This window comes from Panthera leo, chromosome B1 (genome assembly GCF_018350215.1).
Source record: "Panthera leo isolate Ple1 chromosome B1, P.leo_Ple1_pat1.1, whole genome shotgun sequence".
Classification (NCBI taxonomy): Eukaryota; Metazoa; Chordata; class Mammalia; order Carnivora; family Felidae; genus Panthera; species Panthera leo.
The window spans coordinates 136,442,968-136,463,422 of NC_056682.1; positions in this window are offsets into that span (position 1 = coordinate 136,442,968).

The window sequence follows — 20,455 nt, forward strand, 5'->3', positions numbered from 1 at the left end:
TATTTATTTTTGGGACAGAGAGAGACAGAGCATGAACGGGGGAGGGGCAGAGAGAGAGGGAGACACAGAATCGGAAACAGGCTCCAGGCTCCGAGCCATCAGCCCAGAGCCTGACGCGGGGCTCGAACTCACGGACGGCGAGATCGTGACCTGGTTGAAGTCGGACGCTTAACCGACTGCGCCACCCAGGCGCCCCTTTTTTCAGATATTCTTATCCAAAGTGGGAAGTCCTGTCTTCCCCGTCTGTTTGTGGGGCTTCTCCATTCAACTTTTTGCACCCTGAACCACTCACTACCTTGACAAATGATTTTCACCTGGAGTTAACAAAGCTGAATGATCTGAGGGCATAGTCCTTCACAGAACCAGCCTCCCTTCTGACACCAACTGCTAGTTTAGGGGGTTCCCAAAACCACACCCAGGTTTGATAGTTTTCTAAAAGTACCCACCAAACTCACTGAAAGCCATTATACTAGCAATTATGCTTGGTTATAGGGAAAGGATACAAATTAAAATCAGCCAAGGGAAAAGACAATTGAGGCAGAGACTGGGAAAGTTCCAAATACAAAGCTTCGATTGTCTTCTCTGGATGTGCTCCTCTTGGCATTGGCACATGACATTATACACAGAATATCACCAACCAAGGAAACTCACTCTATCCTTGGGATCCAAAGTTTGTGTTGGGGCTTCATTACTAGACATGATTAATTAATTGATTGATTGTCCACCTGACTGATCTCAGCCTCCAGGTCAACTGATACAAATAACCCAAAGCCCTCACCCTAAAGCACATGGTCAGTCTTTCTGACACAGCTACCCACCCTAAGATTATCTGGTATGGCCAGCTCTGCCCTAAGATCTAGTGTGACCAGCACCCACCTAAACAAAGACAGTACGATCAGGTTTGACATTGATTTCCTCCTAGAAGTTAAGAGTAGACGATGACCTCTTTCGGGACAAGGTCAAATTATTTACTACACAGACCCCAATTTAAACTTAACATTTTTAAGTAACAGCCTTCTCTAGGAGGCAATTTTAAAGGTGATTTCATTAACTTGTTATTTACCCTAGTGGAACTGAAATATTGTAACACTACAGCTTAACTGTGTGTGACTTTTTCTTCTTTATGTCCTATAAACTTTTATAACAACTAGCACTGCCACTGGGTAATAGAGGAAAAAGCATTGGGGAAAGCAGATGATGATTAAACTTTCCAATTACACTCATGCCCCTGGTAAGTGCTTTCCCATATGTTTTATGCATATCTCATATGCAGTAGCTTCCCAGGGCTGTTGTAACAAATTACTACAGACTTGGTGGTTTAAAACAACGAAAATTCATTTTTGGACAGGAACCCAAAATCATGGTGTCTGCAGGACCATAATCCCTTGAAAGACTCTAGGGAAGAATCTTTCCTTGCCTCTTCCAGCTTCTGGTGGCTCTATCATTCCTCGACTTCCTTGCCTGCATCACTCCAATCTCTGCCACTGTGGTCACGTGGCCTTTTCTTCATGTGTCTGTGTCTTCTCCTCTTCTGTCTATCATAAGTGCTCATATCATTGAATTTAGGGCCACCCTGGTAATCAAAGATGATGTCATCTCAAGATTCTTAACTTGATAACATCTACAAAAATAATTTTTCCAAACATTCACAAGTTCCAGGGGTTGGATGTGGACATACCTTTTTAGTGCCCACCATTCAACCCACTACAGACACCAACCAATATCAAGAGACAACACAAGGTTTGAAGTAAGAAATCTGTATTCTAATTCTGGGTCTACAAGTCCTGCACTCTTTCTACTGCCAAACTAATCCTCCTGTTTTTAGGATTCCCTGGGAAATCTTCCTTTGCTACATGCAAGACTAAAATCCTATTTGTAAAGCTGGTATGACTGAACTTAGCTGTTAAAATTCTGAGAGATTTCTTCATGACCACCACGTAAAACTGATTCTTAGGACACCCTCTCAACCTCCCCACTCAATCCCCAAACTAAAACTTCAATGCCTGGCAAATCTGAGAGTTCCCAAGACCCTGTTCCAACCCTCTGACCATCCATACTGATCAGCTGGTGCCTGTGCCTTACCATAGTTAAATATTTAGAATATTACCCCTATTTCCATGCCAACAAGCACTAGTTCATAGTTCAGTTGATGCTGGCTGTAATGGTGGGCTTCTGTTCCTCTCCAGTGGGTATCTCCATGTGGTCTTCAACATGAAGAAATTTGAACTTTCTTAGAATATAGTGGCTAAGTTGAGAGAGAGAGAAAGAGTGGTGGAAGCTATACCCTCTTCTAGGACCTAGCCTTGGAGTCACATAGCTTCACTTGCACCACACTTTACTCATCAAGACAGCTGCAAAGTCCCACTCAGCTTCAAGAAGAGGGAAACAGATTCCATTTCTTGATAAGAATGACAAGGTTGCAAAAGCAAGTGGGACTGGAAATAGTGCTCTGGCCATTGGTGACAATACAATCTGCCATATTGTGCAAACACATAGAAATAACACATAACCTAAGCTAGGAAGCAGGGCTTGGGGAAGGAAACGGAGTGTGAATCATGAGCCACAAGGCAAAAACTACCCTAAAATTTAGTAAGTAAACATGAAAAACAGAAACACAGCTTGCAGCCATATTATAATCTCAAAAGACCACGTACACCTATAAAGGATGAAATGAATTGGACAGTAGAGATGGAAGCCTATCTCCAACTTCTGCCCAGACCTTGGCAGGTCTTGAGCTGGTCTGACTTGTTCCTCCTTGGCCAGAGCAGTGACTTCCATTTGCGCAACATCACCACCCCTTCAGGTATCCATTGTTCCACTCTCCATTCTGAAGACATCTAGGTATTCAAGAGCATTAGAAGAAGGCATTAGGAAAGCAAGATGAGTGCATTTGGAAGGTGGAGTTGCCCCATAGAGTGGGCTGAATGAGTGCTGAAAAAGTCATGGAGCACAGGCCAGCCTGCAGCAGAGTGCTAAGGCTGGTGCCTCCTGTGCATTGCCCAGCCAAGAAGACAGCTTACATGCACCCTCAGCATGAGCAGGAGACCGACTCCCACACAGACACATGGTCTTTAGGTGTCTACTTGTTCTTTTCATCTGGCACCTCCCTCTTATCTTCTATAGCTAAGAAATCTTGATCTTGTCTGAAGAAAGGAGAAAAAAATGGGGCATGTCTTCTTCTAAATTTTCTATCTTATTAGTGGACCGTGACATTTGAATTTCAAAGTCGAATATTTAGCACCTTTGTTCTCTGATTCCATTCTATCTAGCTCAGCACATTTAATTCTTTAGCCACACTAGTTACATGTGACTGGTGGCTCCTCTATTAGACAGCACAGGTCTAGGTACCCAGTCTATGTCAGGTAAATGGGCCTCAGAGAGTACGGTAGAAGGAACTTTTGAAAATGGCTAGAGGGGCCAGAGATAGGAACAGAGCAGCTGGTCCTTCAAAATATTTTCCCAGCCCAAAGATACGATGCAAAATTAGGAACCATCCACTACCAATTTAAAAATAATAATATTATCAGAAGTTAAATGGTCAAAATAGCAACAGATCAAACAGAATCCTTGAAAGATGAAGGCCCCTCCTGGAAATCCCAGCCATGGGTCAGGATTGTAGAGCTGAGCTAGTTATGGCTGACAGGAGCTGTTTCAACCAGAATAGACCAGAACTCTTCTCCCCAGCCCCCCAGTACAACAGCTGACTGGCATTTATTTCTTGAGCTGGGTTCCTGTCCCTCCTAATCTAAGATGTGATTAAATTGAATTGCTTTCTAAATCTGTTATGTAATTTGTATGTAATGTCCTTAATATTGGGTTTGAATACAATTGCAGTAAGATACACTAATTGATTCGTTTAATTTTATTTTCCATCCTTTGAATTGAAGCCTTTGGGACTCAATATGTAAAGTAATATGCAAATTGGGATTTTGATGCAAGAAGACTTGGCAGTTTTTTTAAACAGGACTCAAGCATTACTTGGAATCATTTAAGAGAGTAATTTCAAACAAAGCAACCTCTACTTGTCCTTCTGTGTGATTAAATTTTGGTGTACACAAACATATACACAACACCTGCTCAAAATCACTGAATATTAACTGATAATATAGGTCAAAGAACAATTATACTTCTCCCATAAAGCAGAATAAGGTTTTACAATTCACATAACTTTCCACAGACGGGCTGAAGCAGAGAATAGTTGCAAAAGAGAAATCAATCCATCAAAAACTAGTGAGCACCTTCTTTGGACTAATAATAATAATAACAGTTAACACTTACTGAGTGCTTATTATGGAGCAGGCACCATACTCAGAATTTTATCGGGATTATTATCTGGCAAGGGATTCAGTTAGGGGCTTTCAGAGATACATAGGTGATAAAACTCATTTCTTATGTTCAAGGAGCTTAAAATTTAAATGCCAAATGTTGGTATCAACAAAAGGTTCTCTGTGGGAGAGGGACGCCTGGGTGGCTCAATCAGTTAAGCCTCCAACTCTTGATTTCTGCTCAAGTCATGATTTCAGTTTCATGAGTTTGAGCCTCGCATTGCATCAGGCTTTGGGGCTGTGTGCTGACATCGTGGACCCTGCTTAGGATTCTTCCTCTCTCTTTGCACCCCCCTCCCAAAATAAATAAATACACTTTTAAAAAAAGTTTCTCTAGGAGTTGAGAGAGGAGACAGTCATCTTTCAAATTGCAAGAAATTTAGCTTTCTGTTGTCCTTATTCTCAAACTCTGCTACTGTGGATGCAAGCATGATTCTGATACTAACAGACAGATAGCCTTAATATGCAGCTAAGTTGATTTCAAAATAACTGTTCTTGGCCCTCCACTTCCTCCTTCCAAATGAATGCCATTTTTCTGGGTTCAGAGGAGATCACAAATTTCAAGCTGTGAATGTAATCTCTCAAGGGTTGTCACTGTTTCAAAGTGTGGCTCACACAATAACAACACTGGCAATTTCATCGCTCACCGCAGTTAATATATTTCACTATGATCAAACCATAGTTTACAGGAAATTGCTATACTATTGATGTCATGGATGAGGAAATCACTACATGAGATCGCCAAGTCCTAGAATTCTGAGAAAATGAGAAGTTGGTGGGATGGAGCTTGTTTGGTTGTTGAGATAACATTAACAATGTGAGTACCATAGCTAAGATTTCAGTTTGGAGATGACCTGAAAAGGCAGACCAATAGCCCAGGATCTTGACTAAGTCTCTCTAGGCCTCATTTCCCACATCACTAAGAATAAGGTGTTGGACTCAATGAGCTACATAATTCTATGATTTTTTTTTAATTATTTTCTAAATTCCTCAGTATCATGCAGGCAAAGGCATTCATTTTAAATCTGAAAATATCTTAGTCCTAGAAACAATATCTCCATTTAAGTTTGAAGAATAAGTGACCCAAAGAAAGTCAGTGAGTTGTTCCATGTCACTCAGTGAATTTGTAGTAGGGCCAGACAAGAAGCCAGATCTCTGGAGTCCAAGGCCAAGGATATTTCAAAACACCATGCTCCCTCTCTGGATGGTGACAGGATGACATGATATCTCAAAGACTGCCATAGTTATTGATGAACAATGTCTACAGCTACTTTTGGTTATCCAAACCTGTCTCTATTACTGCCATAGATTGCAACGCTGTCACAAATGCATTCCTTTTCTATATTCAGGACCCCCTGCCACGTGACTTTGAGTGTCTCCCATTCTGACTCTGGGCTCGGCCACATGACTTGCTCTGGCAAATAAGATATGAGTGAATGTGACTCAAACGGAAACTTGACAAGCACTTGACCAGTGGGGCTTGTCCTCTTTTTGGCTATCCTTAGAACTCTGATTCAACATGTGAATGAGACCAGACCAGCATGCAAGATGATAAAGGACTTGTGCCCCAGTCATTCCTTTTGTCCCACCCCACAGCCAGCCAACCCAAAAGACAAAACAGCATAGCTGAACAGCAGATGACCACAGATGCATGAGTGAGACCAAATAGAATCCACAGAAGAACACCCAATCTGAACCCAATCCAAATACCTGAACAACAGAATCCGAAGTGTAATAAATGGTTGCTGTTTTAAGCCACTGAGTTGTGGGATCATTTGTTACACAACAAAAAATACCTAATATAAGTCCTCCAAGCAAATTCTCAGAGGGATTTCTGTGTGAGGTCGAGAGCAGCAACTAACCAATGCAATGAACAAGACAAAATTATCTTAAAGGTCTGCAAAAACTAGCTGTCAGCAGCAACATGCAGTTGTGATTGGTTTTCAGATATAAGCTGGTCCTTGAGATTCCACTCTTTCTCTGAAAATGTTCAGAGCCAAATTTCACAACAGCACCCGGTTGCATATTCATTTATATGCACTACTTCACATCTTCTTAAAATGCCAATGGTTCCAGACTTTATACTACTTTTACTGGATTACAATTTCAAGACTGAATCTGAGCTCTACCAAGTCATCAATGAGGTATTGTGAGGAAAAAAAAAAAAAAAATACACACTCACTCTGCTCAACAGCTCATTCATAATTGAGTATTTGAGCAGAAATTCACTTGGCTTCTAAGTTTGTTTATACTAGTTTGATCAAGCTGTTGGGAAATTACTGCTGATACATAGGTCTGTGGGAATTATTTTGTATGTTCAATCAAAAATATCTAAAGAGGAATAAAAATTTCAAGAGCATATTAACTTATTTATGATCTCCTAATTTAGCAAAAATGCTAAAGCAAAACCAATTCTGTGAATTACAGTAACATACTTAGTGTTATTTTTTGATCTCATAGATCTTTTTTTTTTTTTCAGTTGAACTTTGGACATGCTCTAACATCTCTGCCTGTAGAGAGACAGACTGAGGAACAAGCAGAATATTAAATACCCGCTTATATGTCTCCCTAGGGAGTCTTCTGCTAATATTATACATTGCAACAACATTGCTTGAATGGTTTATTAATGGCAGCAAAACAGAGTGAATGCTACATACAATGATAATAACAATAAAGGTTATTTATACTCTGCCTACCTACCAGATAGCTTTAGAGGCCTTACAAAGATAGGAATCTTAACTTAAACCACTAGGAATACAAAATAAAAATGGGACAAACTGCTCTTGGATACGAAAAAGAATCAGAATGATGTGTTGTCCAATGCCGGGAAAACTGAACTGTGAACAGTTGTCCAACATTTCTAAACTTATAAAAATTTACATCCTCCCTTCATTTTAGGATTTGAAATATATCCATGAGGATTCCAAGCCATCATTTCTGGTGAACAGGAAATTCAACTTTAAAAAGAAATAATCAGTATACCCACCCGAGACTTAGTGCATCTCAGTATTTTCAGTTCTTCACAAAGAATTTCCTCCTGAACCTAAGACCCTGAAAAAGTTGAGAACCAAAAGAAAAGAGAAAAGGAAGAAACATAAAGATGACAGGATAGTAAAAACTGACCATCTTCTTACTTAGAAACTCTATCTAGGAAGCTGAACACATTATATGATTACTTCTTTGCCTACAACCCACTCATCCACCTCTGGAAGTCAAATATCTATCAGTAAAGTGTCCATCAATTCAAATATCGTGTAGGAGAATATTCACACCAAGCCCTTATGGAAACATCGACTTGATTATATTCAGTGAAAGAGAAATTCCCAAATTGGAATAAAACTTTCTATTCCTGGACACTCTGCCCTAGCCCACACCTATGCTAGAACACTTTACATCCCTAATTTACATGATCTCCATACTCAGATCCATTTTATTGTTACTATTTGATCAGTTTTTATAAGTGACTTAAAATTTTTGTGATTTATATTCTCTCTGCTATATTCTAAAGAAGATAGATTTTACTATCTGGGGTATGTTTTGTCTGTTGTGGAGTGTTGGTTGAAAGAATACAGATTTGGATGAACTAGGGCAGAGCTAAATTATTCTGAGTGAGAAAGATCCAGACATCAGGAATCAGAATGGGAGATGTAAAGACTGGGGCGGGGGGGGGGGGGGGGGCTGGGGGAGCAGGGAATGAAGAGATAAAAGGAAGGCCAGCATCAGAGGGCAGCCAAGTAGAGAGTTAGAAATTACTAAAGAGGGTTTCTTGCAGTATAAAGCTGCTTGTTATGTAATGTATGAAATTACAACAGTATGAAATCTATACTACTCACCAATACCTGTTGAATTCATTTTCATCTTGAGGAATGCAAATAAATACTGAATCTTAGAGGGCAGTGGGTATATGGGTTGGAGGGCAGGGTGGGGATGAAAACAAAGGCCAAATGTAAAGGCAAACATCATGCTGACCATATACAACACAAAAAAAAAACCATCCACTTATTCATGTTTTCTAATTATCAAATAACTAAATCCTTCCAGGAAATTCATTCGTAGCCTGTACTGGAAATCTTAAGGTGATAGAAACTTTTGTTCCATGTATTATGTTTCATGTATTATTCTATTTATACAGCTATTATTCTATTTCATATATCTATTCAAGTGATAGAAACTTATGATCCAAATGAAAGAGATCCTCTTGGGGTACATAGGTGGCTCAGTCAGTTAAGTGTTGACTCTTGGTTTCCACTCAGGTCATGATCTCACACTTTGTGGGTTCAAGCCCAGCATCAGGATCTGTGCTGAAAGCATGGAGCCTGCTTGGGATATTCTCTCTCCCTCTCTCTCTCTCTCTCTGCCCCTCCCCAGTTCATCCTGTCTCTGTCTTTCTCAAAGTAAATAAATAAACTTAAAAAAAAAAAGAGAGAGATCCTCTCTTTCCCACTTCTATATTTCAAATCTCAAGAAAGTCTCTAATTGGTCATAGTTATTTGCACGTCCTTGAACCAATTAGTGTGTCCAGGAATGTTCAGTACTCTGAATGACCCAATGTCGAATTATCTCGACACCTGGGCACCTGGGTGGCTCAGTTGGTTAAGCATCCGAATCTTGATTTTAGCTCAGGTTATGACCTCACAGTTCATGAGATTGTTACCCGTGTCAGGCTCTGCTCTAACAACATGGAGCCTGCTTGGGATTCTCTCTCTCTTCCTCTCTCTCTACCCCTCCCCTATTCACATTCATTCTCTCAAAACTAAATAAATAAACTTAAAAAAAAGAGTTATCTCTAGTAATTAACAAAATTAGTGAAATGAAAAAACAATGACTTTATCTTGTTCTATAGCCAGTTTACTTGTTTGCTTCCCCAACTATATTATAAGAATCTTTAGAATAGAAATTAAAGATTATTAAGCTTTGAACACTCAGCACCTGGGATAATACATGAAATGTAGTAGTCACTAAACAAATCGTGGAAAGTGAATTAATAGGTACTCTGGACACTTTGCTTTTCCTCCTTCTGCAGTGCTCACTAGTCCCATCCCATCTGTAACAGCTCCCCCAGCTTCCCCCTTCTTCCATCTCCCTGAGAGTAAAAGATTAACCTGTAAGCAATCAATCCTGTCATTTATAAGATCTTCTCAGAAGCTGATACAAATAATTAGATGAATATATTTTCTGAACAAATTAATATAGCATTCAATTCTGTGTAAATTGATGATGAAAGATCTTGGGAACATGTTCTCAGGTAGAAATGAATAAATAAGGAGCTGTTGCTTTGTTTTATTATTTCCTTTTAGCCTCTGACTTCAAATGCTCTTTTTATATCCGAGCTAAAAATTATACTTAGCTTGGAAACATTTACAAATTTCAAATTTATATCAGGCACTTGAGAACTTACTGCTGCAAAATACTCTGTTACTACAGCTTATGATCTCATCAGAAAGTCTGATTGATTTATCCCTTGTTAACTGTCCCTATTCATCATTCCACATTTAACTAATGTGAAGTTTTATTGAGGTTGCCAAAAGACAATGTCAATTATAAAAAGAGGGAAAAAATACAAGCTGAAATATGTTGACATATTTTTAATCTAAGACATCTCACATATAAAAGTTCTAGTTTGGATATTTTATTAACTAAGATTTGTGTGTGTGTGTGTGTGTGTGTGTGTGTGTGTGTGTATTTGGGTGTGGGTGTGTGTGTGGGTATGTGTGTGTGTGTATTTATTTGTGCTATGTGTGTTTTTCTATTATAGCAGAAGGATTGAAAATAACAGCGGCTTAAATAAGAAAGCAGTTTATTTCTTTCTCACAAAACAGCTTAACTAAAAGATCCCGGGCTGGTATGATAATCCCACAGGGACCCAGTTCCTTTCATCTTCTGGCTGCCATCATCATCTCCCAATCCAAGATGACTGCTCCAGATGACATCATGTTCACATTCCAGCGAGCAGGAGGCAGAAGCACTCCTTGGGCAGGTTTTACTTCTATCCTTTAAGGGCACAATATGGAAATCACACCATCACTTCTGCTTACTTTCCACTGGTCAGAACTTAGTTACATGGCCACAACTATCTGCAAAAGATACTAGGATATAATCTTTAGCTAGATAGCCATATGCTCAGGTATATATCTATTATTGTATGTATTCTATTAGAAAGAGAGAATAAATATTGGAAGACATCCAGAGCCTCTACCACTGTGTTTTCCTTAATAATAAAAGATTTCTGTTCCAACTACCTACCCATAAAGATTCAAACTTCTTTAAAGTTTTGAAATCAATTCACCAGAGTAATAATAGGCTGTGTGTGCCTACTGACACTGAGCATTATAGATCAAACAGCAATGCTGATAAGTTACCATGAGGTACAACAAAAGGGAGGGAAGTGTTATTGGCATTGCACAGGAAGTGTCATGGCGGCACAATGAGGTATTAGTTTTCAACTTGAACTTGAAAGAGAAAAGCAATGCTAAATGCCTTTCCAGCACCACCACTCTCAGCAGAACACTGATAATGGTAGACAGAATAAACTACCAAACAAAATCCATAAGTGTAAGGATTAGATGTGAGATAGAGAAGTAAAGCATCACATAAGTAATGCAGGTAGTGACTACTATTCAGATCATGTTTGAGAGAAGTACAACTTTCTGGAGAAATACATTTGTAACAATTTGGTATCTAATGATCATATTTTGAATATGTGCATAAGCAAAAACTCAGAGTTTTATATAAAGTTTCCTGATCCCAGAAGCAGACTTCTTAAAACAGCAATGGAATGGGGTGCCTAGCTGGCTCAGTCAGTTAAGCGTCCAAATCCTGGTTTTGGTTCAGGTCATGATCTCACAGTTCATGAGTTCAAGCCCCACATTGGGCTCCTTGCTGTCAGCTTGGGATTCTTTCTCTCCCTCTCTCTCTGTGCCTCCCCTGCTCTTTCTCTCTCTCTCTCTCCCTCTCAAAATAAATAAATAAACTTAAAAAAAAACAGCATTGAAGTGAAATAATACAAGGGTCCACAGACATCCATATCCTCTGACACGATATGCTAAAGCCTTGAAGTAATCCGGTGTGGTCTGGCTAAGCTATCAGGTCTGTGGTAAGAATGATTGCAGACTATTACTGGGTTCCACTCTCTACATATCCTTTGTAAATTGTTATGTGTAAGTATATCAAATTACCTGTAGTTTTCATTGTACAATGTTAGTTTACTCATTCTCAATGGACTATTTTACCTTCTTTATAAAGCCATAAGGTAAAGAACCCATTCTACCTAGCTTTCCACTCTGGGAAGTTTATCCTGTAGGTATACTTCCCCAAGTACAGAAAGATAAATGTATGAGGGTGTTTACTATCTGTTTATACAATAGAAGTATATATGGTCATTAAAAAGAAAGCAAATATATGTGTAGTATGATCTTATTTATTCTCTTAAATGTTTATAAATGCATATAACCTTTCTAGAAGAATTAGGACTCAGAAAGGACTTATACTTTTCACATTCTATACTATTTTGACTGTTTTCCATAAATAACATAACTTTAATTCTTTTCTTTTTTTCTTTTTTTTTTTAATGTCTATTTATTTTTGCGACAGAGAGAGACAGAGCACGAATGGGGGAGGGTCAGAAAGAGAGGGAGACACAGAATCGGAAGCAGGCTCCAGGCTCTGAGCTGTCAGCACAGAGCCCGATGCGGGGCTCGAACTCACAGACCGCGAGATCATGACCTGAGCCAAAGTCGGACGCTCAACCGACTGAGCCACCCAGGCGCCCCCATAACTTTAATTCTTTAGCTAATAAAAAGAATTCCTTCAAGCAATTGTGACATTAAGTATCTAAATTGAGAAGATCCCTCCAGGCCATGAATTAGGAACCAAGAATGAGGAGTACCAGGTCAAGAGTATCCCCTAAAGAATACTTCCTGAGTATTTCTTTCTGTCTGGTTCTGCCAAACGTCTCATTGGCTGTCAGAGATCCTTAGACTTCAGGATGTTGTCTCTATCTAACTAATCACTCTTAATATAAACATCTTTTTCTTTTCTCTGTTACTAACAGGGAACTTCAGGCATCTCTGAGCTGCCAGGGAAGCTCATAGCTACAGAAAAGTCATAGAAAATGCTATAAGTGGGACAATGATCCATCTCCTGAGCTCAGAATCAATGAGGTCCATCCTTTTGGCATGGGCTCTAGAATCACAAAGTTCTCAGTTCCTTTTCTAGTTATACCACATTTTAGTTGGGCAATCATGCATAATTTCTTGATTTTTCTCTATGTTTGTCTATCATCTGTAATATTGTCACCATAATGTTGCCTAACTCATGCGTACCTTGTGAGGAATTAGTTAGTGAGCACACAGAAAGTGTTTAGCGAGTACCTGAGCAAAATCCCATGATTCAAGTTGCCTCAGACAATTAGATAAGTGCAATTTTGCCCATGAGATAATCAATCCTTGTTCCCAGTTTATTGTAGACTACGCATCTATCAATGCTGACAGTTTAGAATATACTCAATTTGCTATTGAAGTTAGAGTGACGAGAAAACAAAATTGAGATTCCCAATCATTAGCCATCATAAAACATGGGGCAACAATTCAAGTTAATAAATACTTATTGAGAGCCTGCTATGTACAAAACATTCTGATTGACTGAAGATTAAAAAAAAAATACATCATTTCCTATCCTCCAGGAGTTTACAAACTTACGATAAATACAAGTCAAAGTGAAATATTCTTTAATAGAGGATCAAACAGTTATCAAACAGTATATCAAAACACAGAAAAGGGACATTAATTCAAAAAAGGAAATATCACATCCCTCAGAGTTTTTGGAGAAGATATCATTCAGATGAAGCTTTACAGGAAAGAGTATTCAAGGAAGATAGGACAGCCTGGGTAAAAATGTGGAAACATGAGGAGGAGACAAGATGGCGGAAGAGCATGGAAGTTTTTTTCCTGTCTTGCGTCCATGAAATATAGCCAGATCAACACTAAACCATCCTGCACACCTAGAAAACTGATTTGAGGATTAACACAACAATCTGCACAACCAGAACCACAGAAATCAGTAGGTACATGGCGTGGAGAGGTGACCTGGGGGAGAGAGAAGCCACAGAGGGCAGGGAGCTGTTTTTCTGTGCAGAGAGAGGACGGAGACAACAGGGAGAATACGGGAAAAGCATCCCCCGCCCAAAGCAGCTGGAGAGAAAGCAGAGAAGTGGAAACAGCCACAGTGACTGAGTTAAAAAGGGAAAAAGGAGAAAAAAAAGGTTTTAAATTCCATTAAGACTCTATAAACAGGGGAGCACAGAGTCTGAAACTCTACAGCTCAATACCTGATGGTGCTCTGGTGAGAAGGGCAAATCCCCAAGAGCACACTGAAGTCTGGGGTCTTTGGGCCACATGGGGAGAGGTGGTTCCCCTGCTGGGAGGGCATCTGGTAGAAGCAGTGTGGCTCCCCCAAAGGCAAAGACCCCAGCAGATCCCAGAGAACAACCACATTCGCTGGTGCTGGAACAAGGTCATTGGGGGTGAAGCTTGGTGCCAGATGCGTGTTGTGATTATCCATAACCCCTGAAACGCTGCTGCTACACAATCACGTGAACTTTTTCTGAGGCAAGCTGGCACCTAGCCACAGTCTCTGGGCATCGGCAGCAGCACAGTCCCATGAACGTTCCTGGGTGCAGCCAGCACCCAGCCATTGTTCAGTGAGATCCCCCTGCAAAGGGGCAGAATGGGTCAAAGCCACAGTCCCTCAGAAGTAAGGGGTTGGGAAACACAACCACAACTGAGATATAACTCAGGAGGGAGGTGCAGCCTGGGACTTGGTCACAGACAGTGTAAAAGCAGGGAGTAGACAGAATCTGAAGACAAAGGATGGGTATGCCATTGCTGATTGGGGAGGACAGAGTTCTTTCCGATACTAGGGACTGGGTAGCTGGGTGACTCCATTTTCACCTCTCCACTGCATGCACATACACACCTACAAACACCACAACAATCCACCCCAATAAGCTAAACAGTGCCATCTAACGGAGAACAGAGCTGTTACACTAAGCCCCATCCATAGGGGTCTCAAAAGATAAAGAAAGAGAAAAAGGGGTAGAAGGGTTATGTGGAGCAAATCATAGCGGAAAACTTTCCTAACCTGGGGAAAGACATAGACATCAAAATCCAGGAAGCACAGAGGACTCCCATTAGATTCATCCAAAAAACAACCATCAGCAAGACATATCATAGTCAAATTCACAAAATACTCAGGCAAGGAGAAAATCATGAAAGCAGCAAGAGAAAAAAAGTCCTTAACCTACAAGGGAAGACAGATCAGGTTTACAGCAGACCTATCCACAGAAACTTGGCAGACCAGAAAGGAGTGGCAGGATATATTCAATGTGCTGAATCAGAAAAATATGCAGCCAAGAATTCTTTATCCAGCAAGGCTGCCATTCAAAATAGAAGGAGAGATTAAAAGTTTCCCAGACAGAATTTAGCAAAGTGGCAGGATATCAAATCAATGCACAGAAATTGGTTGCATTCCTATATACCAACAATGAAGCAACAGAAAGAGAAATCAAGGAATCGATCCCATTTACTATTGCACCAAAAACCATAAAATACCTAGGAATAAACCTAAGCAAAGAGGTGAAAAACCTGTACACTGACAAGTATAGAAAGTTTATGAAAAAAATTGAAGAAGACACAAAAAAAATGGAAAAAGATTCCATGCTCCTAGATAGGAAGAACAAATATTGTTAAAATGTCGATACTACTCAAAGCAATCTACATATTCAATGCAATCCCTACCAAAATAACACCAGCATTCTTCACAGAGCTAGAACAAACAATCCCAAACTTGTATGGAACCAGAAAAGGCCCCAAATAGCCAAAGCGATCTTGAAAAAGAAAACCAAAGCAGGAGGCATCACAAACCCGGACTTCAAGCTGTATTACAAAGCTGTAATCATTAAGACAGTATGGTACTGGCACAAGAACAGACACTCAAATCAATGGAACAGAATAGAGAACCCAGAAATGGACTCACAAACATATGGACAACCAATCTTTGACAAAGCAGGAAAGAATATCCAATGGAATAAAGACAGTCTCTTCAGCAAGTGGTGCTGGGAAAACTGGACAGCAGCATGCAAAAGAATGAACCTGGACCACTTTCTTACATCATACACAAAAATAAACTCAAAATGGATAAAAGACCTAAATATAAGACAGGAATCCATCAAAATCCTCGAGGAGAAAACAGGCAAAATATCTTGGATCTTGGCCACAGCAACTTCTTACTCAACAGGTCTCCAGAGGCAAGGGAAACAAAATCAAAAATGAACTATTGGGACCTCATCAAAATAAAAAGCTTCTGCACAGCGAAGGAAACAATCAGCAAAACTAAAAATTAACTGACGGAATGGGAGAAGATATTTGCAAACGACATATCAAATAAAGGGTTAGTATCCAAAATCTATAAAGAACTTACCAAACTCAACACCCAAAAAACAAATAATCCAGTGAAGAAATGGGAACAAGACATAAATAGACACTTCTCCAAAGAAGACATCCAGATAGCCAACCGACACATGAAAAAATGCTCAATATCACTCCACATCAGGGAAATACAAATCAAAACCATACTGAGATACCATCTCACCCCTGTCAGAATGGCTAACATTAACAACTCAGGCAACAACAGATGTTGACCAGGATGTGTACAAAGAGGATCTCTTTTGCACTGCTAGTGGGAATGCAAACTGGTACAGTCACTCTGGAAAACAGTATGGAGGTTCCTCACAAAACTAAAAACAGAACAACCCTACGACCCAGCAATTGCACTACTAGGTATTTATCCAAGGGATACAGGTATGTTGTTTCAAAGGGACACATGCACCCCCATGTTTATAGAAGCACCATCAACCATAGCCAAAATATGGAAAGAGCCCAAATGCCCATCGATGGATGAATGGATAAAGAAGATGTGGTATATATATACGATGGAGTATTACTCAGCAATCACAAAGAATGAAATCTTGCCATTTGCAACTACGTGGATGGAACTGGAGGGTATTATGCTAAGCGAAATTAGTCAGAGAAAGACAAATATCATATAACTTCACTCGTATGAGGGCTTTAAGACACAGAACAGATGAACACAAGGGAAGGGAAGCAAAAATAATATAAAAACAGGGAGGGGGACAAAACATAAGAGAGTCTTAAATATGGTGAACAAACAGAGGGTTATGGGAGGGGTTGTGGGAGGGGGGATGGGCTAAATGGATAAGGGGCATTAAGGAATCTCGTCCTGAAATCATTGTTGCACTATATGCTAACTAATTGGGTGTAGAGTTAAAAAATTTTTTTAAATATGGAAACAGGAGAATGCAGAATATATTTAGGGAGAATGCATTTGTTTGCTAGGGCTGCCATATTAAAATACTACAGACTAGGTAACTTAAGCAACAGAAATTTACTTCTCACAGTTCTGGAAGCTAGAAGTCCAAGATCAAGGTGTTGGAAGTTAGTGTCTTCTGACACGTCTCTCCTTGGTTGCAGATGACTGCCTTCTCCCTGTGTGCTCACATGGTCTTTCTTTTGTGCACATGCCCCTGGTGTCTATGTGTGTGTCCAAATTTCCTCTTCTTATAAAGACACCTGTCAGATTGGATTAACGCCAATCATAACGACCTCTTTAAGGCTGTTATCTTCAAGTACAGTCACATACTGTGGTTAGGATTTCAACATATGAATTCATTTTGGGGGGAGGGATGCAATTCAGCTCTTCCATAACAAATAACAAGGAATGTGATTGAAGTAAATAATGTATGGGAAGGCATAAAGGATGAGGTAGATAAAATAATAGGTAAAAAACAAAAAAAAAAAACTTCTTGAGCTCTTATTATAAACAAGTTCTATTCTGAGAACTTGCACAGGGGCACCTGGGTGGCTCAGTTTGTTGAACACCTGACTCTTGATTTGGGTTCAAGTCACGATCCCAGGGTCATGGGATCAAGCCCCATGTCAGGCTCCATGCTGAGTGTGGAGCCTGCTTAAGACTTTCTCTCTCTCTCATTCCCTCTGTCCCTCTCCCCCACTCACGTGCATGTGCTCTCTTTCTAAAATCAAAATACCAAAATATAAAAATATGTATTTTCTTTACTGGTGTGTTTTACTCAACACAAGACTTTTGAGATTCCATCATGTTGCACGTTCATTCCTTTTTGTTGCTAAGCAGTATTCCACAATTTCTTTTTCCATTCATATGGTGATAGACATTTGGGTTGTTTCCAGGTTGGAACTACTACAAATAGAGCTGCCATGAATCTGTGGCAGTATGTGTGTGGACATTGCTTCCACATCTCTTGGTTAAATACCTAGTAATGGAATGACTGGGTCCCACAGTAATTGTGTGTTTACTTTCTAAGAAAACGTCAAACTCTTTCCAAAATGATTGTATCATTTTACATTCCTGCCAATAGAGTATGAGAGTTGCTCCACATTCTTGCCAACATTTGGCATTAGCCTTTAATTTTAGACATTTTAATGGGTGTGTTGTGGTATCTCAATAGGGTTTTATTTTGCATTTCCTTAATGACTAATTATGTTGAGCATTTTCTCACATGCGTATTTGCTATTCATATCTAGTCCTTGGCGAAGTTTCTGTTCAAATCTTTTGCCTATTCTTTCCTTGGGTTTTATCATTATTACTATTACTATTATTATTAAGTTTAAAGAGTTCTTTGTATACTTTGGATATGTCTTTATCAGATACTCAACTTGCAAATATTTTCTCTCAGTCTGTGATGTCTTTTCATTCTCTTAACAGTATTTATGATAAGAAGTTCTCTTTGTTTTTTTTTTAGAGAGAGAGCGCATAAGCTGGGGAGAGGGGCAGAGGGAGAGAGAGAGAGAGAGAGAGAGAGAGAGAGAGAGAGAGAGAGAGAATATTAATCAGGCTCCAGGCTGAGCGTGGGGCTCGATCCCACGACCCTGAGATCATAACCTGAGCCAAAATCAAGAATTGGACGCAACTGACTGAGCCACCCAGGTGCCCCAGAGAAGTTCTTAATTTTGATGAACTCTAATTTACCCATTTTTTTTTCATTTAGGGATTATGCCTTTGTGCTGTTTTTAAGGAATATTTGCCTAACCTGCAGTTACAATAATTTTCTCTGGTTTTTCTACCATGGGTTTTATAGTTTGAGATTTTACATTTAGGTCTATGATCCATTTTAAGTTAATTTGGTTATGGTACAAGGTATGTATATAAATTCATTGTTTTGCATATGGATGTCCAATTGTTCCAGCAACATATATGTTGAAAAGACTTCCTTTCTCCACTAAATTACCTTTGCAATTTAGAGAAAATCAATTAACCGTATATGTGTGGATTGATTTCTGGACTCTCTATTCTGTTCCATTGATTTATATGTGTATTTTCACACCAATACCACACTTTCTTGATTACTGTAGCTTTATAACAGTTCAAGTGAGGTGAGTTAAATCCTCCAACTTTATTCTTTTTCAATGGTATTTTCATTAGTCTAGGTCCTTTGCATTTCCATATGGATTTTAGAACCTACTTGTCAATTCCTACAATTTGCCTTCTGAGATTTTAAATGGGATTGTGTTAAATGAATACATCAATTTGGAGGCAATGACTATCTTAACAATATTGAATCTTCCAACTCATAAACAGATTATACCTTTCAATTTATTTATGGTTTTTAAATTTTTCATCAATAACATATAGCTTTCATTGTATAAATTTTGCATATCTTTTGTCAGATTTATCCTTAAATATTTCATGTTTTATATATATATATAACTATATAACAATACAGTTGTTTTTGCTTTGAACAGTTGACTGTAAATTGTTTTAATTAGATGATGAGAAAAAAGTTTTTATATTTATCTATGAAGTTGCCATTTCTGGTGTTCTTCATTCCTTTATGTTGATCCCGTTTCCCATCTGGTATCATTTTGTTCTGCTAAAATGACTTCTATGTAACATCATATTGTAGTGTAAGTCTAATTATGGTTCATTCTTTTTAAGTTTTTTCTTAATCTCCAAAGGGGTATTTACCTCACCTTTGTTTATAAAATACAGACAATCCTCACACTGCACAGTTCAAATATTATACATAAATTTCAATTACCACTATTTAGTTAAGTAACACTAACCCCCCAAAAAAACCATAGCTTCAATTTCAGCTTCCATGGCATATGAATGACGAATAATTGCATAAAGTAAAAAATTTGCTAATAGCTATTCATCCCATGAATGACTATGTAAATGAACATCAGCTAAGCATGTAGTTGTGCTGTCCCCTTGTCTCCTGGTGATAAACCCACAAGACATTTTACAGAAATGGCTATTCAAGGAAGAGAATTGGCCTCAAAACATACAGGTATAACAAAGAAACAAAAAGGAATAATGTTGGAATGATGGAAATACAAATGGAGTTATAGAAGAAATAACTGATGGTGAGAGGGGCACTCTTTGAGAGACTCAAGATATGCAGGAAGAAACCTTAGTGAAAGTGAACATTGACATAAATGAGGAAAGTGATTTTGATGGAAAGGAGAAAGAGGTCCCAGAGGAAAACATGCCAGCAAAAGTTTCACATTAAAAGATTTCTGGGAATGTTTAACTATTGAAGGTGCAAAAGAGAAAATATTAAAAGTTAATCTAAACTTAGAAGGAGTATGACAATTCACCGAAGCATAGAAATGACTATTGCTCTGTATATTAAGTTATATAATAAGAAAGCAAGCATTGTTTAAAAAACTACTTTTGATAAGGTTTTTACAGAGAAATAAAATACTTTAATTCTCAATGTTTCTAATGTTTTAATTACACTGTCTAACTAAATACTAGTTTTACTATTTTTATTTCCCTGTATATTTGTAGCTGATATAAAGAGAGTTTTTAATATTTTGGTGAAATTCCTTTTTGTGCATATGTGCTTGTTGGCCATTTGTATATCTTTTTTCTTTTAATTAAGTATAGTTAATATGTGGAGATATATTAGTTTCAGGCATACAATACAGTGATTCAATAATTCTATACGTTACTAGTGTTCATCACAATAAGTGTACTCTTTATCCCCTTTACCTATTTCATCCATCCCTCCACCC